Genomic DNA, 23,815 nt, shown 5'->3' on the forward strand with positions numbered 1-23,815 from the left:
ATCTCTTGAGCCACCTGAGAGACTTTACTTTCTTGCACAATGCCTAGAATAGAGTCTTAAGTGATATGGTAATGGTATATATAATTATAAATTGACTATATTTATATGTTCAATGAAGAATTGGGTGTCTAAATGCTTCTACAAAGTGCATATTGTTGATCCAAGTTTATTTCTTCTACACGTACTGAGTATCTCAGGAAGCCTCTGGAATTGGCCAAAAATACATGTAAGTTAATAGGACAAGGTTTACATGCATATGGTGCTTAATATAAGTAATGTATTTCATCATCCTCAGTGCCTCCCTACAGGAGCTTCCTGGACCTGGATGCATTTTCTCAGCCAGTCATTCTCAGCCAGAAGAATCCTTGAAGCTTGGCTCATCATCTCAGAGTGTTTGAATCTTGAATTATAAGTAGAAAAGCAGTAAGACTGCAACACAGCTAAAACAGAATGCTTTGAATACACACATTTATGAGTCCAGTCTGTTTTCCCTTTTCCACCACCCACCCAACCCTAACCTGAACCATGGTATTAATTGTCCATACTGTATAATTGTAACTTCGGGCTCTTTGACTTATAACATCTCCTTCATTGCTTTTTAACTTCTTCCTAACTTAATTCTGGCTCTTTATCTAGACAGTAAGGCACTTGTGAGAGGGAAGCATGTACAACAAGATAGAATGGGTACTTCCTGCTTCATTTTTCAACACGACCTCTTTGCAGAATTTACAAAGGAAAGAAGTTGAACATGGTTTCACAACTTGCAGACCACTCAGCTCAGTCAAGGATTTAGGGAGAATAAATGCCATCTTCTTTCACCAGGCCTAATGAGAGGTTCTCTAACAGGACCTCTTATAGGAATCTGAAATGTATTTCTTTTTCTTTCCTTTTCTTTTTTTTTAGAGAAGGAGAGAGAGAGAGAACTTGCATGAGCAGGGGAGAGGGGCAGACGGAGAGAGAAGAGAGAGAGAGAGAGAGAGAGAGAGAGAGAGAGAGAGAGAGAGAGAATATCTCCATGCTGAGCATGGAGCCTGACACAGGTCTTGATCCCACAACCCTGGGATCATGACCTGAGCCAAAATCAAAAGTCAGACACTCAACCAACTAAACCACCCAGGCACCCTTAGAAGACCCACAGACTGTCATCTAACTCACATCTGAGACAGCTAAGGTGACTGGAGCCAAAAGTCTGATCCCCACCTGGAAATCTGCTGAGTGAGGGCAGAGTTTACCAACTACTCCAATGGTGAAGGCTGCTTCACAGGCCTGGCCTTCACTCCTAGAATAAATAAGAGATGCACAAGTGTTTCTCATGGACCAGAGGTGGGCCAGGTGGAGAGAAGCTACTTTGGGCCTTCTTAGTTCTAGTCAGTAGAGCTGCCTGGAGGAAGAAGGGTCTTGAGCAGAAAGAGGCTTGATGTATACCCCTGGGTGCCCATGGCAAAGAAAGATGTCATAAGTGTCCAACTGGATTAGGTGGGGGTCACATACAGGTCACAGGAACCTCAGGATACAGAAACCCAGCAAGGAACCTCTAAAGATTCCCAGAGGGGTGCCTGGGTGGCTCAGTCAGTTGAGCATCTGACTTCGGCTCAGGTCATGATCTCACTGTTTGTGGATTCAAGCTCTGCATCGGGCTCCATGCTGATGGCTCAGAGCCTGAAGCCTGCTTCAGATTCTGTGTCTCCCTCTCTCTCTACCTATCTCCCTGCCCATTCATTTTCTCTCTCTCTCTCTCTCTCTCTCTCTCTCTCTCAAAAACAAATATTAAAAAAAGACTACTCATAAAGATCCCAAGAAAGTGCCCTCAAAAGAAATAATTGCTTCTATCCCCTGGCCAATACCGGAGACCATAAGGACCCTAGCCAGGCAGATACTATCTCATCCACTTACCTCTCCTCCCTCCCGTGCCTCCAACCTTATGAGATCCAACATAGCAGCTCATGACCAAGTGGGAGAGGAGACTAGTAGGGAGCCAGGGAATAGGACAGTCCCAAAGAACCATGCCTTGTTTCCACACCAGGCTTCCACCCTAAAGCAGTCCAAGCCAGGGCAGGGAAGAATATAGAATGCTAAGTCCAGTTCAGAGTTTCAACCATCACATGAGACTAGATATACTATTTATTTGCTCTAGCCTGTGTTTGGGGCCTGCAACAATGGTCACAGGTCTGTCTAGTTATCATAAGCAGAAAAGCCGTTAAGATGTGCCAGAGTTCTCGTTGAGCACAGGGAAAATTACTCCCATTTTAAAAGTTTAAAACAATGTCAGGAAACAAAAATAAAGTTGAATTTTGATAATATCTAAATCAGTTATGTTCAAAATGCCATGGAAATGGAACCATTTCATGTTTCACAGTTCTGGACAAAAGTCCAACTTTTTAAGAAGTAAGGGGAGTCAGGGACCAAAGAAAAAATTTGACAGTGAACACTCAGGGAATGGTCGCCAGGGCTCACCCCGAGCCTGCAATCTATTCAAGGAACCACAACACCTGTTGCATGGACAGTCACAGAAGGGTGGCACATATGGCAAATGAGACCAAAATTCAAGTGGGCCATCGGGGAGATGAACAGTAAGCCAGGATGTGGGTTGACTAAGAAAGCTAACAAAAGCCAAACAAACAAATAAAAATCCTCTAGCATAAACAAATTTAAAAAAATTATAAAACCCAGCCATATTCTTCAATTGGACTGAATCCTTTCGACAACAACAACTTGTCAAGGCTTCTGTGGGCTGCCGAAGAGTGACAAACGCGATATCTCTGAGTACGGGTCTCCTGCAAAGGTATCTGAGGACAGGGTACCTCTCCTCAATGACATGGTCCTCTGGGAAAGTCAGGGACCAGGAGAGACTATGCCAGCTCTCAGGAATTATGAAACGTCCAGGAAGCAGATGGAGTTCAGATGACTATGCCCTGGTGCCTCACCATTCAAATCACCCCATAGCAGCCCTGCCCTCGCAATGGAGTTTATATTTTCCACACTCCAAGGGGGCTGCTTAGAAACAGAAGGGAATTCTTGTGGTCCATGGTAGGAAATCTCTTTTTGTCGAATAGGGCCTGGAGGCATGGGAAAGTGGATTGATTATAATCAGAATGTGTTGAGGAAAGCAGGTTGGAGCCTGGGGCCTGCCCCCACATTGGCTCCCCAGATCTGCTGATGTGGGTACCCACACAGCTGCTCTCTCACACTAGACCCTTCCTACAGGTGTTCCCCCTCCATCTGCCACAAGGGTCCCTCCAGGATCACTGCTTTCAGTGCCCCAGACAGTGCTCTCTGCTCTCTAATGTGCATCCTAGTTTTACCTTCCAAGGGTCTCAGCTTGCTTGAGGAAGGAAAGGCTTATATAAAGGATTTTTTTCTGATAAAAAAAAATCATCCTATGTCAACTAGGGCACTGGAGGGAAATCTCCTTCAAAGACCAAAACAGCAACCAACCTAAGAACAAGGCTGTCAGAATTCTCTGCCAGTTCATTTGCTTTTACTACCACTACCACCAACACCAACAGCCAAGCTGACCATTACTAAATAATTATTTTTTTCTTTTTACCATTTTTCAACATTGTAAGAACCCAACCTGTAATCACAGTTAACAGAGTAGCCTCTCTCTACTCTTAGCATTGGTTTCAAAGGATAGCTTCTTGTAATCCTTCCTCAGATACCAAATCCTCCTCGCCCCCCATCCAAGATTTGCTTTATACACAAGAGGAGGTGATTCACACGCTCAGGGGATTTGTTCAGTAAGTCACTAGAACTCAATTTCCCTGATACTCATGTGGGAGAAAAAGAAAAAGAAGAAAAGGGAAATGAACAAAAGGAAAAAAGGAAAGCCTGGTTATCCTGGGAACTTGAAAGGGAAATGCAATCAACAGGCTCAGAAGTTGAGGGATTCAGGAGCTCTATAACCAAATGCAAATAGACCCTCAGCAGAAAAATTGTGTAGGAGGCAATGGAGGAGTGAAGAGAGGAAAGAAGACGGAGATTTCTTTGGTACTTACCTGTATGGCATCGACTTCAAGTCGTCTTTAAGTGGAACTGACGGCATTACAAACACAATAAGCACTTCTAGACAAACTGGAATAGCAATCACTTCAGGAGCTGGGAAGCATTCACAATTTTGCTGTTGTCAACGCTTTCAGTGGCTTTAATTTTCAATGGTAAGCACAACTTCTATATAGTGTTGTCAAAACCGCAATGAAGTTATGTCATTGAATATTAAAGGCCCAGCCCGTGGAATGCCAACACACAGATTTGAATTTCATGCTCGCTCCTAAACATCAAGACAAATATGTCTAATTTCATAAAAACCTGGCCAGCCCCAGGGAGGCTGACAATCATATCTATTGTTACCTAAGTTTGCTGGAATAAAACCTGGCCCTGTTTGGTGTATGAGGCCAGAAAGGAGGAGGAAGAAGAGGAGACAGAGAATCAAGGATTATCAAGATATGCAGTAAAAACTGGCTGAATTTGCATGGGTTTTGACCGGGAGCAGAGCTCTGTTTGCAACCCCACTAGTATCTAACTTGACCCCTTTGGACTCAACATTCCAAAGTTGTACTAAGAATTTACTCAAAAGGAATCCTTTGAGCCTAGCAAAGTGATACACTTCACCTCCAAAGAAATGTGTACTGATCATTTCCTACCATATGTTGGTCTGCACTAAACACAGTAGGCAAAGCACTAGGGTTCAGGAGCGATCAGACCAGTTGGGTTCTAATGGAGATGGGTTTTAGGAACCAGTGGGAAATAAGGTTTGAGAGGTGCAGGGGACAAAGGTGGGAAAGATCACTACTGGAGATTTTTCAACAAGTATGTTAAATGTGGTATTCAAAGAAAACTAATTCTAAGATTTGCGGAAGCTCAGTTTTCTCTAAAAGAGGAAAAAGCTGGCAATGAAATGTAGTGGGTCATTTATGAAGGAAGAACAGTGAAAACGTAGTTGGAATAGCCTAGCCCTGTTATTAACATTCATTTCAAAATGTAGTCCTTTTGTAATCTCTCCTCAGATATTAACCCCACCCCCACCCCGCTGTCGCCCACACTTAAGATCCACCTCACATTTGGAAGAAAAATATCAATTAGAAAATCTAACAATCAGAGGGTCAGATGAAATTTCCAAGCTTCAGTAATCTGTTTTTGCATCATGGTATTTTAAGATTTAAAAGTGTTGTCAGAGCCTGTATCCCACTGGATTCTCAAATTGATCATGTGAAGAAGGTACACTGATGCTACTAATTTGATAATCGTTTTCCACAACCCATCTTAAAGGTGCCCAACATGATAGCCAGTGGATCTATAACTTGCCCAAGAGAATACATTGACTTGCTTAAGTTAGATCTCAGGAACTCTGATCCTGACACTAATCATTATTTCACCTCATTTTCCCCTCACACTTCAGATGGAGTTCCTGTGTCTCCTTCTTCCACAAAGCTCATGCCCTGAGCCAGCTGAGATACATGCAAAAGAAACCCAAGATTTAAAATAAACTTGTCTGTTTTCTGAGGACATGGGTCTTGGTTCAGGCATGATAAGGAGGAATGTGCTCAGTGTCCATGGAGAACGAGTGGGGGAAGTCCTTCTTCCCACATTTCACAAGACCATGTGTAAAGCCACACTCCTCTCCATAAGCTAGCAAAGACTAGGCATGGTGAGTGACACACTGTAGAAATAGTGGGCAAAGAGTAGGCAAAAACACAGAAAACACAGCACCTTTCTGTAACATCCTTTTTATAGCATTTATAGCCAGGATTACATCATCTAGCCATTGATTAATTTCATTTTGACCTCCTGTAAAAGGCAAGAATGGGGCACTGATTTGTTGTACTTTCCAGAGCAACGATTTCCAGTTTTTTAAGTGCATTAGACACATGTAGGGTGGTAAGTATTTGTCAAATATGCAGATTCTGGGAACATTAAATCCCAATAAGTCTCATCCAGGAGCTCTGGACCCATGTCTGGTGAGTATATTTAAGAAATTAGATGGCTGGGTCATGGAATGGATATTGGGAAACTTGCAGGATGTAAGAAGTATGCCTGGAAAGGAGGAGGAAGCAGATCTGTAAGGGCCCTTCATTATATGCCAAGGTATTTGGATTCTGTCCTGAAGACAGTGGCAACCCCAGTAGGATTTTAAGCATTTTAGCGAAGGTCATAATTGTTTGTTAGGAAAATTATCTTGGCTGCAATGTAAAATTGGACCAAGGTGGGTAAACCTGGAAACAAATAAAACAGTTAAGAATCAAACCCCACATGAGTCTCTGACCTGAGGCAGCTCCGAAGAAAACAAAAAAACAGGCAACTCTGAGAAACAACTAGAAGATCAAGATCCTTGCTGCTGGACTAGAATGAGGAGGTGAGGAAAGAGAAATATGGAATGACTTCTAGGTTTGTGCTTGAATGACTGGATGGATAATAATGGATGTTTATTAAGCACTGACTATAGGCTAGGCTCTACTTCAATGTGGGGGCAGAACAAAGTATGATAAATTGCCCATTTAGGAAACAGTAGCTTCAAGATTCAAATATTCAAACTCGCAGCAACTGGGTCTAGAGTCCATGGTTCTAATCACTGCCCCAGCTTACTCCATTACTCAGAAAGAGAGAATCTAAGTTTAGGAGTTCAGTTAGGAAAGGAGAAAAGGAAGAACATAGAGTAAAAGAGATACAGACAGTGGTTAGAGAAAGCAGAGGAGACATCTGAGAAAGAGGAGTCAGGAGATGACATGAGGAAAGATGCTTACCAAGATCCCACAGGAAGAACAACATCAATGCCATATGCTGCAGAAAGCAAGATAAGAACCATAAAAGTCCTTTGGGTTCAGCCATCTGGAGGCCATTGGAGAATTCACGTGTGTTTCCATAAATTGATATGGAGAGATCACAGGGGTATAGGTGACAGGGAAGTGATGAGAGAGGACAATCCCCAGAGTATAGGCAATGTAAGGGAAGAGAGGTAAACTATTCACATGATGAACATACAGACACAGCAAAACATGGAAGAAGCTAGTCAAGGAGGGATAGAAAAGGCAGTGAGAACATCTGAGGGGTGTGGGGAGGTGAGTGAGTAAGAACTGGGAGAAGGCAGCAAATGTATAAAGAAGGATGAGGAAAGTCTGCAATGACAATCTTTAGGAATCAGAGGATATCGTGGACATACAAAGCAGTTGCTGGGGAATGTTGAGAACCTAGTGAGGTTGTGGCTCCACTACTGGCATAGTTGGTACGGCATGTTCTTTAGCTGTGCCCACCTGCTTGAGTATAGGTATACAACTGGGCCCACCACTAAGGACTTGTAGGATGGTTTTGTATGGCTATACAGTCAGTGCAGATGAGAATAAAGTGGACAGGTGCATCTATCTAAGAGAGAAAGCAGAATGAATAGAGAAATGGGTGTGGCCACAGGAGCACATGTCCCCACCAGACCAACACAAAACAAGGAGTGAGGCAAAGCAGAAGCTCATGGCCCTCATTCTAGACAGGAAATCCAAGCATGAGCTAATGAAGAGTTGTGAAGAGCCTTTAAGTGCAGGCAGTTGTGCCCTAGGAAAGCTAAACTCCATGGCTAAGCCCTAGATCTGAGCACAGGGAAGTCCAGCCCACTGGAGCCCAAGGTCATAGGGACAATCATGTGGCATGGGCAGCCCCTCCCTGACTCCCTTCAGTTCGGCAGTCATTACTTCAGGATATAGTACTGTCATTTATGTCCTCATTTCTCTTTTCCTTTTCCTCGGTGTATCTTAATTTCTTTCCTTCAAGGTTCAGGTCAAATTTTGCTTCCTTAATGAAATCTGTCATGCCCCAAAGCCTGACACATATTAAGTGCTCATTAAATAATAACTGCCCTATTTTCATGATCACCATTGATTGTGTTTTAATTGTATTTGTTTTCTTATATCCCCACCCAGTCTGTGGACTTCCACAAGGCAATGAACACACCTCCTCATTTCAACCCCCCTCCTACTGCCTCAGAGCCACAGTAGCACCCTCAGTTGGTACTGAGTCACCCCAACTCAGAGCGTGACTGTGCTTGACATCACCTAAGCAAACTGTCAAGCAAAAAAAGGTGAGGATAGGAACCCTAAGAGATGTGACAATAGGGAGCCCCGGTAGCACCATTCAAACCCTGTCCCTGCCTTCAGAGAGAGTCGTTCATTGGTATATAGTGAGGGCCCAGCAGGAAATGGAAGGCACTGATGCTAGGGTTTTGAAAAGAATTTAGTGATGGACTAGGAGCAGGTTTAAGGAAGCCAATGAAAGATGTCAAGACACCCAAAGATTAGAACCTCAGGGACCTGAGGGGTCAGAAGATGGAGGAAGTGATATTACCAGAACTTCATAGGAGCCACAGTCCTGGAGGAGGGCCCACCTGGCAGGTAATGTAGAGACATAGCTACAATGAGACCTGCTCCCCAAAGCAAGGGGAGAATAGAATAGAATCATCCTGACCTCGCTCTCTCTACCACCCAGCATCCTGCCAATGACTCCCATTGCTGATTCCAAACAGAGGGCTGCATGGGAGCCTGAGGGAGGTTTGCAGGGGTCAACATCCCGGGGCAATAAGCAGGATAGTAAAGGCAGAAATGGATGGGTTGGGGGTCACCAATGGAGTATAATCTACCCAGTTAGCAAAGACAAAGAGCCAAGTGAGGGAGTGTATGCAACATAACCATCAGATAAAGAGTTAATATTCTCAAAAAAGGTTGGACACCTAACTGGTAGGAGAGAATTATTGCCTACCAAGTGTTTGCTTAATAGTTGTTGGGGACACACTAGGAAGATCAAGTAGAGCCCATCTGGGCAGAATAGGAGCAGAGCCAGTAAGACGTGGGGATTTCATGATCGTATGTCTAATAGCAAATTAAGGGATGATCATGAAAGCCTCTTAATCACTCTTGGTTTTGTATCCAAAAATCACTATCACGTGGCAAAAGAAGAAATAAATAAAAATAACTGAAGCCTGGCCTGGGGAAAGGAAGCAGCCCTAACTTCCACAGGCCTGAGACGATGAAAATGAGCAAGTGCGGTAAATTAATCAGTTAAAAAGAAAAGTCCCCTAAGAATACTGGGGGCAAGTGGTCATCACTCTGGGGTCACTGGTGGCGTGGTGCAGGCAGTGGCCACAAAGGCTCTGATGGCACAGAGAGAGAGACTGCTGCAGCTCACAAACCAGTGGTTGTTTTCTTCCTGGAAGGGAAAGCAGGCTGGGAAATAAGCAATGATGCTCAGGGGATTAACGGTGCAGCCCCTGCCGGGAGCAGGTGGTGGCTCAGCGGGCTGGAGAGACTGGAGTCCCATATCCCTTCCCCACAACAACTGTGAGTTTTATTAAGAGATGCTTAGATTCGATGAGAGTGGGAATTATGCGAAACTCATCTCACCACCCATTTGACTCTGTTGATTAAGTTTCTTTCTTTAAGACCCTGCAGTATGAACATTTGGGAGGCTGGTAAGAGAGAAGCCAGTCCCCAAAAGCCCCATCCTTTGGGTAGCTGGGCCACAGGACTCTAGGCACAATTTCCATATAGGTCCTGTACCATAATGGGGACATATGGGAGGGGAGATGATAGTAGTACGAGCCACATCTATCATTACAATTGTTGTTTTATGATACAGTACATGAAGGAGTTCTCTGAAAAGACACATAGAAGGCATCATAATAAGGGCCAAGAAATGTATCTTTGTATGCAAATGAGACATAAAACTAAATTTTTCTCTTTGGATTAAAATATACATATACACACATATAATTATGTATTACTACGCACAAGAACTCTTCAATGGCACTTTCCATTTCACTCAGAGCAAAAAAGTCTTACAATGGCCTATAAGCCCTTATGAGGTGGTCCCCATCCCCTTTTTAAACCTATATTCCCCTGGATCACACTGTCTCACTCCAGTCATGCAAACTCCTTGCTATTCTTTAAACACACCACACTGGGGGGGCACCTGGGTAACTTAGTCGGCTAAGCGTCCAACTCTTGATTTCAGCTCATGAAGCTTGCCCTGATGGCCCTACTGAATATTGCCTTTCCCCCAACCCCCATAGTCTCTGTATCCCTTACCGAGCTCTGCTTTTATTTCCACAGCACATGACATTCTATCATACTATTTAGTTTCCCTGTTATATTATTTTTTGTTATTTGTTTCCTTCTCTAGAAAGTAAGTTCTGCAAAGACAATGACCAGTACATTTTCACAAACACTTAGAACAATGCCTGGAACATAGAAGGCAGTAAATAGGTATTTGTGGAATGAATGAATGAATGCATGATCTACCATGTGCCAGACCCTAATTACAAGTCTTTACTCCACTCTACTTGTTCCTAGCATAAATCTTGTCACAAATTAATGCTTCATAAAGGGTAATTGATGATGTCACTTATTCAACAAACATTTATTGAGAGACTATTTTACCTAAAACATCATGGTAAATGCTAAGAAATATAAGATGTCAAATCTTCTCTCACAAAGTTATTGTGTAGTTGGGGATATGACTGGCATCAGAGTGTTCCCCAATATCCAGTTCTCCTCCCCTTCCAGACACCCGGAAAATTGTGCTTATCAACTGCCTTGCAGATGCATAGTTGTGTGACTAATTGGCCAATGAAATGTGAGCTGGAATCATATGCTTCACAACCAAGATGAGTCAGTGAAAAATACTATCTACACCTGTGACAGTGACCAAAGGGACCCTGTGCTCTAAGGTACAATTACTGGATGGAGGAGACCCACTCGGTTTAGATCCTTAAACAAAAACATGAAATTCTGTAGTGCTGAGCCACCAGAGTTTGGGAATCTTTTGTTCCTGCATAGATAGCCTCGCCCTTCCTGATTAGCATAGGGTGCAGGGGGGACCTTGAAACTGATAAGAATGGTAAGAGCAGAATGAACAGACTTCATGAGGCTGGATGTAACAAGTGGCCAGTAAGTGGTACAGCCATTGAAGTATCTGTTTCTAAATGTTGAAGGACCACTGGGTGAACTGAATGAAAGAACAGAGAGCATTGTAAGGATGAGTGGAATTTAGCTAAGCAGGAAAAAAAAATAGAATTTTTTAGTTGGACAAATGGCTTTCAGGAATGTATGATGATGATGAGACACTCAAGGGGGTGCTCAGTCAGAATAAAGCCAGCTGAGATAATGGAGACAGGCTGATCCACTCACTATCAGCCAAGCCTGACTTAGAATTGTCAGCACTGGGACAGGCCCGAAATGAGAGAAGCACATTTTCCCCTTATGTTGCCCCACACACATTTCACAGGAGCAAATGTAGCTTAAAATTCAACTTACCCATTTTTGTTGATTTAGGGTAACCGTTTAATTAGTTTTTAGCATTGCACATTGTTTACGGTCATTGTTTCAATGGAAGTGAAAAGTGAAAAAGTTTAGCATGCCTTGATTTGTAGACAAAATAACTAACAGTTCCAGATTTCTCTCCCTTCCCCCTGCCACATTTCTGATTTAACAGTGTCTCTGACCTAGTGAATTGCTTCTAAATCATATCCCTGGGTTTCCTGAACTTCCATTGTATGGAACTTCTCCCCTAAGACAACATCCCTCCAGCTGAGAAAACATGTCTTGTCTTGGTGTTGCCAGTGAAAGAATATCTGACAACAAATGCAATAGGCCAAAAGAACATCTGTTTTCTGGAAATGGCATAGTCTTCAATGAGGAAAAGTCCACAGAAAGCTTAAGCTGAGAAGTTCACTTTGGAGTCCACTGAGGCTGGGTCCCTAAGCAAACCTAAGACTTTCCCACGAACCAAACCAAACTTGGAGACGGCTCCAAGCAGAGGCCATTGCTTCTCATTGTGGGTTTATAATTATTAAACAATGGGGATTAAATATCAACCATAAGAGCACCTGGCCAGTTCAGTCAGTAAGTAAAGCATGCTACTCTTGATCTTCCGGTCATGAGTTCAAGCCCCACATTGGGTGTAGAGATTATTAAAATAATAATAACAATAATAATAATAATAATAATAATAATAATAATTTTAACTTGAAAAATAGATAGTAAATAAATAAATAAATAAATAAATGTATGTATGTATGTATGTGCGTATGAATGTATGTCAGCCATATACCAGCCCCTGTGCTTGGAGGAATGGGAGATGTTAGGAGGATAGGATCTGCTCCCACATTTCTCACAACTCTGAGTACACATAATTAATTCTCATGGAAAGGAAGCTAACAATGGTTTAACAGCAGCCATGTTATTCAGGCTCCCTCCTGCCACCCTCAGCATCACACCCTGCTTGCTCAACTGCTTTCCATGGGCCAAAAAGAGGAGCAGTCTAAAAAAGAACTTGATTTTGCTATTTTTTGAGAGAGGGAAAGAGAAAGTGGGAGAGGGGCAGAGGGAGAGAAAGAGAGAATCTTAAGCAGGCTTCATGCTCAGCGTGGAGCCCAATGCAGGGCTCAATTCCATGACCCTGGGATCATAACTTGAGCTGAAATTAAGAGTCGGACACTCAATCGACTGAACCACCCAGGCACCCCAGATAGAACTTTCTGAGACAATTCAAAATATAGACAACAAATAGAAAGTAAAGATTACTTAAAGTTCTAAAAATAAGTCTGGGACAAGGTTGATGCAAACATAGCATATGAAGAAATGGTCTATTTTAGAAGTATTCTTAATTGTGGGAATTTTAGTTGTTAGAAGGATATACACTTTGAAAAAGAGGTTTTTCCTCAAAGCCCACCAGGATTTCTCCCTCATACGGCTTCTGTACTTGTCATTACTAACTTCTCCTACCATACTAATATAGGCCCTCTGCCCAGGACATGCACGTGTACACATACATACCTACACACCAGAAGTCTAGTTCATTGGTTAACAGTATGGATGTTGGAGCCAGACTGCCTGGGTTCAAACCTGGATTTATCATTCTTTAACTATGTGACCCTGATCAAGTTACTCAACCTCCCTTTGCCTTGGCATCCTTATTTGTAAAATGGGACTAATCATGGTATTTACCACACAGGGTTATTATGGGAATTGAATGGAGTGATGTGTGTAAAATACTTAGAACAGTGCCTGGCATGTACTTGTACCATATGTTTTGATTATAGTTCTTACTGCGTGCATTTCAATTCAACGGGAAGCCAGAGGAGACCTTGCTAGGACTGTGGGCTACAAGAGAGTATTTCATAGTCACCACCCTTAAGGTTGTTACAGTCTAATTGGGAATACAAGACATAGAGAGACTAGAGAAAGTCCTAAAATGTGCTTATGGGTCAAATCAGAGGGTGTAGCCACTAGGCCTGAGTAGATGGTCTCCCAACATACACCCAGCGCTTAGCTCCTCCTCTCCTGTCTCACGTCCTCCTCGCCTGAGTACAGTAAGGCAAGCATGGAAGTAAAGTCAATGCATAACAATGTCACCATACGTCCCCATCACCACTTTGCTGTCCCCCTAGAACTCAGGCATCCCACCATGGCCCATGGTCCCTGAAATTCAGAAAACAGGAGTTGAAAGGTGTTCCCTTCTGTTCTCTTGGCCACTATTTCTTAAACAGTCAAGAAACCCCTCTCAAAACAGTCTGACTTGCTACGACAGCTTTGGGATTCCAATCTGCCAGTTTGTCTCTAGAGCAAAGGCAACAACCTGAACATCAGAGGCCAGGATAGAAGTGGGAGGCACTGCCCACAATTGTGTCTGCCATCCATTATTAGAAACCCACAGCCCTCTTTATCTTGGCCCAACAAGAAACCTCTCTGTCTTTGCCTTCTTCCCACCCACACTCACCTAGCCAGGACACCATGAGGCATTGTGTAAAAATACCATAGTTCTCAAATGTTCCTATAACTCCATCCCACTGTGCTCACATTTAAAACAATGCACAATTCCAGCTGATGATCAGACAGGAATACAGGGCAGGGCTGGGTAGTAGCCCTTCGTGAGAAGTTCTCTCCCATCACAGTGCTCACAATCCAGAGAAAGGAGGTATCAGTGGTAGCTGGACAGTCAATAAATACCTCCCAAAGGCCAGAGGAGTTAGCAGATGCTTGAGAAATGGTTCTGATTAATATATATGGAAGTGGTTAGAAATGGTAAGACTATCCCAGATGTGGGAACTGGCAAGGGCAAAGGTGTAGGAGAAATCAATGTGGCACCTGCGGAGGATGGTGTTACAATTATAATGACATGTGGATCGGGGGGTAGGGGGCATACACACACACACACACACACACACACACATTTATTTACATTAGCAGCTTTTCACACTAGGCCACATATATTATCTCATTTGATCTTCACAACTGATCTGTTGGATTGGCAGGATATAATATGATTCCTCACGCCACAGTAAAGAAATTCAAGCTCTCAGAGAGAAGCAGTTTGTTTAGTCCTTTTAAAATTAGTAAAGGGGAAGTTGGATTTCAAGCCACGAGTTCTGATTTGAGGTTCAGTTCATTTTCCAGAAGCCTTCTTCCCTCTCCTCTCCCTTCCCCTCCACTTCCTCTTCTTCTTCTTCCTCCCCATCCCCCTCTCCATCTCCTTCCCCTCCTCCTCCTTCTTCCCCTCCCCCTCCCTCTCCCCTCCTCTTTGTCCTCCCCCTCCCTCCTTCTTATCCCCTTCCTCCCCCTTCTCTAGCTGTGGCTACCTTCACCTGCATCTCCATTTCTGTCTCCCTCTCAGCAGTTCTGTGCCTGGAGAAGTGAGAGAGGTAGGTCAGGCACCTGGAATGGGGCTCCCAAGTGCCAGCTGAGCCTATACCTCTCTCTAGTCTCTCTTAGGAGGCATGAGTCCCCATCACTCTGACCTTTCCCGGAGTGCCCTCTCCTTCCCGCTCCAGGGCTGGAACCCCATTTGCACATTCTCTCACCACTGGGGAATAGAGTGTATCTGAGGTAGAGGGGAGTCCTTCTCAGGAGACCCATATGCTGAATCATGCTACACCAGGGACATGATGTCCTAGTGTTGAGAACAGGAAAAGGAAAAAATAAAAGGGGGCCTTGGGGAAACAACCAGTGCTGAGAGGGAGAGAATGCCAGCATGGCTAGCTGGGTTGCCTGTATTCATGGATCTAAATGTACGTGAGGGACTATAACAATAAGCAAAAATGAATAGAAAAAGAATTGAATCACTGAGGAGGAAAATGTCAGGCCCCATATGTAAATGTTACTACCAGACAGTCATTCCTAGCCAATCAACTATCCTAGAGATTGATTATGCTCCAAGATTCAAAGGGCTTGGGAATGTGCTTAAGGTATAAAGAAACAATCTGGTCTCTGAGGTCTCCCTCTTCAAGTGATCTCTAGATCTTGCTTGGTTTGGGGGACCCCATGGGAATCCTGGATGCTGCTTCAGGTACCATCTCTCTCTCTCCTCTCTCTCTGTCTTTCTGTTTCTCTCTCACACACACTCACTCACACACACACGCTGCTTCATACATCATCCATTTCTCTCTCTCTTTCTCTCTCTCTCTCACACACACACACACACACATACACACACACACCATGAATCCCATCCAGACTGATACTCACTGAGTTTGGACCCTGTGCTGGGAACATCTCTTCATACCAGGCCCCAGTCTCCTCCATGATGCTCCACCTGGAAAGATTCTGATAATGTCATTCCCATACTCATGACAATGCCTGAGAAAGGGCCTACAGGTGTTCGTACTGGATAATATTATGTATTGATGGAGAGTCATGCCTTAGGTCAAAGGAATGGGGCTGTAGGACACACACCTCATCTCCTTCCAGCCCCCAGACAGAGGGAAGCAGAGAACTATTAGAAGCTCAGCCTTGGTTCAGCCTTCACTTGGAGTCCTAGGGACAGGGACAGAGGGGTCCTAGACTTCCTGACTCCCACTCCAATTTGTACTTCACAGAGCTCAGGGCCTGATGTGCTCTCCAGCAAGGGAGACCATTTCAAAGGAAATAATAGCACCAGGAGGCCTCACCCACCAGGATGAGAAGCCCCTTTCTGTTCTTGGTCTCCACCTGGAAGGAACCAGACTTGCTCTTTCTGACTCACCTGCTCACTGGCACCCTTCTGAGTCTTTACAAGTGGGATCTCTCAGAGTCCCTCTGGGGAGTCCTCAGAATGTTTTGGATTGGTTTCCATCCCCTGCCTTAGGAGAACAAGTGCAATACAGTCATTCCTCCGTGACATAAATTGATTTGTGGTTTCACCCTGCAGTGGCCTCTTGCAAGCATCCAGAAATGCCCAAGTCTAGGTGTTTAAGAAACAAGTCATTATTCTTCTTCTCACACTCCTGCCCCACTCCCAGTTTGAGCTTTTCCAGATTTTTTCTTACCCCCAAACTCACCCTCTACATTTTTTTTGGACTTCCCCCTCTGTGTCTCTAGGGGAGTTGTTGGTGCATAGCAATGGGTGACTTTTTAGGACAGTGGAGCTGTCTCTGGGAAGGGGGGTGTGAGGACATGGGTCCACCCTCTAAAGGAAACCAGAGTCCACGGTAATCAAAGGCAATGATGGAAGGTCTTTTTGAGAAAGACCTAGGCCAGTGGCCTCCCTTGAGCCCAAAGGTTTGGATGGGAAGGATAGAACATGAGATGAGAGAAAAAAAATTGTTAAGTCACATTGATCAACTGGCAACCGTATGGACACAATCTATCTGTATGTATGCTTTGCCTTGGAGCCCTCACCCTGTCATGGAACATTCCATGAGGATGAACATCTTAAGAGCTGGAGTTACTTGTAGGCACAACCCCATCCCTCACATTTGATCAAACACTGTTTTAAACTTTAAATGGTGCCATTTTGGAACATACTCCTCTTTAAGACTTGTGTGTATATATAAGTCTTTTCTGTAAAGAAAGTATTAGCTCCTCTAGGACAAGGACCAGATATCCCTTGGCATTGCTTTTCTTTGTCACCAACCTCCGCTGCAGTGCAGGGCTGGGTACTCAAAAAGAAGGTCACACATTGTAACCATGGGAAAAGTTGCACTTGGATGCAGGAGAACCAGGCTTTACCCTTGGACCCAATCCTGTGACTTTGAAAAATTCACCTAAATTCTCTGAGTCTTTGCTTTTCACCTGTAAACCAACACTTGAGCTACTAAACTTCCTTAATGGAAAACCAACTTGAAAATGCTTAAATTAATACATGCTATCCGAATCTTATGCACTGCAGACCCTAGCGTTCACATCCATCTTTGACAGCTTGCAAAAGACCCCCAAATTCAGGATATAACGAGAAGTCACCACTTTGCTAGCATTTGATTTCCATTCAGGGACCAATGAGGCTGGGTTAGCTGGGCACCTGGTGAAGGAGCCTAGCTGACTGTCCAGCATCCATCCTCCCCAAGCACAGCAGGTGTCCCCTGTGTGAGGCATCCTGCACCCCAATGAGGAATCTGAAGGAGTAATGGCAGTTTCTATGTGAGTCATCTGTATATTCCTAACATGTCTTGGATTCCTCTGCTTGCCTCCACCTGCCTACCCTATCCTACCTCATCTCCTTTGGGCTGTTGCAACATCCTCTTAACTACTTACTTCTAGTCTTTGCCCCCTATGGTCTATTCTTAACATAGTGGTTGCTACCCTTAAAATCATAAGACAGATCCTGTCATTTCCTCCCCCTCTGAGGGTAAAGAGTGCTCTGGCCAACTCATGGAGGGCACTGAGTAAATATTTGTGGAATGAATGAGTGATCGCTGTATCGCATTTCTAGAGAGAGAGAATTATACATGACTGTGTTTTTCACGCGTCTGAGATTCACAAAGGCCTCAGGATATAATCTCACAGATGTCAAGACTCTCCCATACTATAATAGTAAATAATCCATACATATTTAATTGTATATGGAAGTGAATTGAACGACACCTAAATCCACATTTCCAGACAATGCCCAGAATAGGTGTACAAATCAATCCAGATTTGTGCATTGAAGCATGAGGTAGTATACATGCAATCCAAGAGATGGTGGGGGTCACGTGAGAGGGTGGGAGGGTGAGAGCCCTGGACAGGCCCAGAGAGCCCTCCTTGAGCAGGCTGGAGCTGGGTGGTGATCACTGCCCGCAGGGGAGAGGAGCAGCACCGGGTGACTTGCTAAGAGAATTCGTGGAGTATGTTAATTTCTGTGGGACTTCAGAGGCCCCATAACTCTTGGAGATTAATAAGAATCTGGGAAGTATCTGTCTTTGCCGGCTGCTTTCATTTGCGCAGTAATAAAGCTCGCCTTTCTTGTTTAATAAAAACAATGTGGAAACAAATGGTTCTGTGCACAGTGGAACTTTAAAGAAATGAATTCAGCGGCATGGAGGGAAGCGTTTCATCACACTGCTGGCTCCCCAGATCTAAAAACAGAAGCCATGTTTCCATTTTCCCGCCTATTTTGCATACCCCACCCCATATTTTGGTTGTGCATCTGGACCCCTCCCTGGTGCGCCAGGCTAGTGGGTGGAATGGGAAGGGAGGGGCAAGTCCCCTGCCCCTGCTGGCCCACACCTGTTCTTTAAACAAAGGAAGCCAGGGCTTGGCTCCTGAGATCCCAGTAGCTGGAAGGAGGTGGGTGGAGACCCAGTCCCAGGCTGGCAATAAATATGATGAGAAATAACCAGCTCTTCTGTAAACGGAAACCTGCCTGGGAAGAGAAACAGACTGAGAAATGGTTTAGGGATATCACTGAGAATTGGATTACTAATGGGTCCTGGGGAAAATTCTGGGTCCCCTTGCCCATTCGTGTATTTATCATGCTCAGATAGATGGCACAAAAAGGCCACACAGTCTCCATCCAACTGCCTCAGCCACAGAGTCCAAACATACACTAAACAAGCCATCACCCTGACCCCAACAGTGCTTCTAATGTCCCTCACCTGAGCCTGAGCTCCAAGCTCCAGCCCTTGCCAGAACCTTATGCTTCCACTTTGTGGTCCTGTAAGACCATGTGGAAAATGGTACTAAGACCAGTAAAAACCTAAATGGTACTTCGTGATGAGGAGAAAGACTGTTGGACAACCTCCCACTGTAGGAGAACCTGGAAAATACAGGATTTATTAACTGCCTACTATGTGCCCTGCCCTGCTGGCCACCAGCCCTAGGGGGACACATGAATCACAGTAATGAATTAGAACCTCATTAAATTAGACAAGTAGGGGGTCTGGCCTATCTGCATTAATGAAGATCTGATTTATTAACTATCTTTAAAGAAATGCAGTTTTATTACTTTCAAGTATAAGCATTGATTCATATCAAGTGCCAACAAGTATTGCCAAGTGGAGGTACTGATGGCCCTGCCTTAACAAAAAGATAAGATTAATTTGTAATTAACGGCTTCCATTTGCATGGAAACAATTAATGGGCTAAAGTCCTCATAAAAACAGGGCAATCTATTAACTAGATTAATAATGCCCCCTTTACAATCTAGGATAACTTATTAGTTTTTTTTCCAGAAAAGGCAAAGGTCAGATCTCCAGGAGCCTGGGTGCTATGCTGAGCCCAGAGAAAATTATAAAGATGCTGAAGCTTGTTTGCATGGTCCCCAGCGTTCCTATCTCTTTTTTTCTTCTCAATTTCTTTCATTCAGTATTAATTGAGTGCAACTAAAAGAAATTTTAAAAGAAAAGTATAGGATAATCTTTGACCTCAAGGAGCTTACAACCTGGCTGGGATGATAAGACACAGATATATTAAATACTTGGGAGAAAATCAAATGCTCGATCAAGGCAATGCATAAGCAATAAGTGCCAACTATGTTTGAACCCCTTAGTTGTGCTGGTCACTATGGGAATCCTTGAAAATGTATATGTTAATATGTAAGCAATCCTGGGAAGTTAGGTATTATAGCTTCCTTTCCCATTCCACAGATGAAAAACCAACACTCTGAATGCTCTACATTTTGTCTATACTCACACAGCTGGTAAAATGTGTAGTAACTGGTCTTAAAAAATGGCCTCACTGGTGTGCACACCACTGTGTGAACTCAGCCTCTTAAACCTAGGCTGGGTCTGACTTGCTTTTGACCAACAAGAGTATTACAGAAGAGCTGCTGTGTGACATCTGTGGCTAGATCACAAGAAGCCTTACAGTATCTGTCCAGGCCTCCTAGAATACTTCCTTTGGGGAATCTAGCCACTAATAGTAAGTCCAACTACCTTGAGACAGACATGCTGTGAGGAAGCCCAACCTGCAGACATGGAGAGAAGCTATGTCAGAAAGACTGATGCTCAGATAGTCCTCAGCTATTATAGCCATCCCCACTGAAGTACCACACAGGTGAGTAAGGACTCCATCTTGGACATGCAACCCAGTTGAGCTTTCAGTTGACTCCAATGCCAGCCATCATATAGGACTACAACCACAGAAGAAACCCCAACCAAGAGCCACCCAGTTGAGCCCAGCCAATCTGATAATGGCTTATTTCTTACGGTTCTCTGCAATAGATAACCAGAACTAGATGGTGAAATTTGAATAAGAGTGGTCTAATGCCAGAGTTACAAGCTTAACCTCCATGCCAGACTAGCAGTTGGGTATTATAGACCACTGTGTGATGACTGCATGTGTCTGTCTTCCTTCCCTCAGTTGGAGAATCTCAAACAGGCCTGCCCCTTCATTCCAATTCCTTTCTCTGAGAATGGTATTCAGTCTGTGAGCATGTCTCAGAGTAGCTGTAACCGTGCCCAGCTTCTCTTAGGCAGGTATCCATTAGACAGGTATTAAAACGCAGGGCAGAGGGTGACTCTACATGTACCTAAGACTCATTTTCATGCCCTCTTTGTGGCTGTTGTGAGAGTCTGTCGCAGGTGCTTCATTCAGATTTATATCTCTCTGGTGTGTTGTCCTAGACCCTGGTCCCTAATTTTAGCTTCACACTCTCCTCTCCCTAATGCCCTGTTGCCCCTCCAGATCCACAGAGATTAGGTTCTTGGGTTCTGCCAGTACTTAATTTTGCTTGAGATCTAAGCAGGTGTCACTTTAAACTCAGATGAAGTTGTCCAGATTCTGAACAATCCCTGGACCTTTGGTCTATACTGGTTCACCTCCCCCCAAAAACTGAGTTCTTGCCTAAATAAAGCTTTGTCTTTAGCCTATTCTGGATTTGGGGTCTTCTGGCCCCAATAATGCCAACCCAGAGGCTGAGACCCACGAGCAAGGTTATACTTCCTTGGCCTGCCACCAAGGAATTTGCATTTTGTCAGAGTCAATCTGTTACTAATAAAATGAAGCTCCAAGGACTAGCTACCTTGATGAGTCTCTTTTCAAACTCCCTGGACATCTCACTATATCACTTCCTCCATGTATATATACCACTGGCCTGACCTTCTGGTGGCTGTCTACATCCCTGAGATTTTATTAGGATTCCCTTCTATAGCTTCGAACAAAGCCAGGAGGATAAGGCTGTAACAAAGGGAAGAAATATTCCTCCCTCTTCCTCTCAGCTGTCCACACCTTCTAGCCCTGAGGGCTCAGAAAGAAAGCTCCAGAGTAGAAGCCTACCTTTCAGAGATAGCATGGGACAAGCAGGTGTACAGCACACAAGGAAGGTGACAGGTGAATTCTTGGAGACATCCCTGGCATCCTAAGCCCCACTGAGGCAAGTTGCATAGCCAGGATCAGGAGCTCTGATCTTGGAGTAGAACCTGAGTATAAATTTAGATTCTGCTACTTCCTCACTCTGTGGCTTGCTACAAGTTCTTTAACTTCTAAGACTAGTTTCCCCCTCTGTAAAATAGGGCTATTGGTGCCTGTTGCATAAAATTCAATGAGAAAACATCTATAAAACTCTTATACCTAATAATAAATGATATTTGTTAGCAATGGTACTATAAATACATAGTTTTCATATTTTTAAATCAACTTGTAAGTTTTCAGTATTTGGCCCCTAATTGTATCTCCAGATTTAATTCAAATGAATAAAGTAAAACATTTTCTCATATGACATTTTACTGAATCCTCACAAAATGACTACTACAATTATACTTTTCTTATAGTGAAAATGAGATCTGGAAAAGTGCAGTAACTGGTATTATCATCTTAGTCTGGCAAGTTAAAAAGTTAAGAGCAGTGACTTGACCAAGGTGGCACAGCCCCTTAAAAAGAGAAAGGTTTGAACCCTCTCTCTGAATTCGAAGTTCAACTCTAAGCCCATGCCCTGCCACCTTGACCTTGCTAATGTAATGACTCATCTGTCAATAAACAGGTACTTGTTTGAACACCTACTTTCTACCAACTTCCTAGGAGAGATATAAGGAAAAAAAAAGAAATAGCCAGGCCTTATTCTGAGGAGTTCATGACTAGCAGGAGAGACAAGAAAAATATAAGTATTATAATAATGTTTTAAATGAATACAGAAAAGATTGCTAGGTGTATGCCAAGTTTAAGAAGGCCTCTAAGAGTTCCAAGAAGAGAGGAAAACACCTGGGAGATAGATACGGGGGATATTTGTCAGGGTCCCTCTGGAAAAGATGGAACACTCAAATTAGGAGGATTTCTTTGTAGGGGGTTCATTACGATAGGGCAGGCAGGGTGAAGAGGAAGCAAAAGGAGATCCAGTGTAGGAACCCAGGGCTCACGGGAGTGGAGCTGAGACCAGCCTCAGGTTAAAGAGATGGGGACAAGGAGAGGTCACTGACACTGAAAGGGAGAGAGGCTTATGTACAGCAGGCCACTGACAGGGTAGAGACCTTAGTGACAGGTGATGACTTCACAGGAGGAAAGGAGGGAGGAAACACTTTCACCCCACATATGACCCTCTCTATTTGCCCAACTAACCAGAAGCCAGAGGACACATTCACCTGTTGATGCAATCCGTACAGGACACCCTGCAAAGCAAAAGGCAGGTGAGGAGTGGATCTGGAGGCCAATGGGAGCTATGCAGCATGGGAGGCTCTGAATTTTAAGTGGAGTCTGAGTAGGTCAGGAAGGAAAGCATCCCACTGAGGGAGCCAGTGTTTACCGGATAAAGGTGTGAGACCAATGGAAGGCAATGGACAGTGAGAATACTAGCTTAGCTTGGCTGGTTGGGCTTCGTTGAAGAAGAGTGGGATTTTAACGTTCTGAGTTACAGGTTAGATCATCAGAACATCCAGGATAGTGTCCAGCACATAGCAAGATCTCAGTAAGTCTTTTTGAAGAAAAAGATCAGCACAACCATTAAACACTTGGGTATGAGAATCTGGGATGCCACAAAGGGAAGCCCTCTCTAGATCCTACATGTGAAGAAGAGCTCTTATAGGTAAACTGGGGGAACAGGTTTCATGCTTATTTTCCTCTTCCTGGCCTTTATTTGTGGAATCACTGTCCCACTGAGAAGATATAGCCAGCCTACTGAGGCCCAGGAAAGCTACACTTCCTTCAAAGAGAGGCTAGGCCTTTTCCCCCACCTAAGACATTTCTATTACTGGAGGGAGGATGTTTGGGTAGTGGAGGGTTCAAGGAGGGAGCCAAGCAAAGAGGTAAAGTCTCTAGACCACAAGATGAAGGTGTGTTGCTCTGGCAGGCCTTCTGCCTCCCACCTCAGGTCCAATGGTTTCCACTCTCCAAGCACCAAATTGACACTCAGTTAGGACAGATACTCTCCAGGAGCAACATAACAACATAGGGAAATCCTACCTACCTCATTCATGTTTTAGTCACCATGGAAAACTTATGGTGATACAGCCATTAGACACTCATAAAATGAACAGAGTAGAAAGGAAGGAAGGAAGGAAGGAAGCAGGGAGGGAAAGAAGGAAGTGGGGAGGAGTGAGGACAGCCTTACTACTCCTCATGTCTCTCTAGAACAACACAAGGTACTGTTGAAAAGACAGGAAAAGAAGGCACAATCCAGTTGGGGGACAAGACTGTGTCATAAGGCATTCACTAAGTAGAACCATTCAATGATTGAGTAACAT

Source organism: Neofelis nebulosa, chromosome 11 (assembly GCF_028018385.1).
Source record: "Neofelis nebulosa isolate mNeoNeb1 chromosome 11, mNeoNeb1.pri, whole genome shotgun sequence".
Classification (NCBI taxonomy): Eukaryota; Metazoa; Chordata; class Mammalia; order Carnivora; family Felidae; genus Neofelis; species Neofelis nebulosa.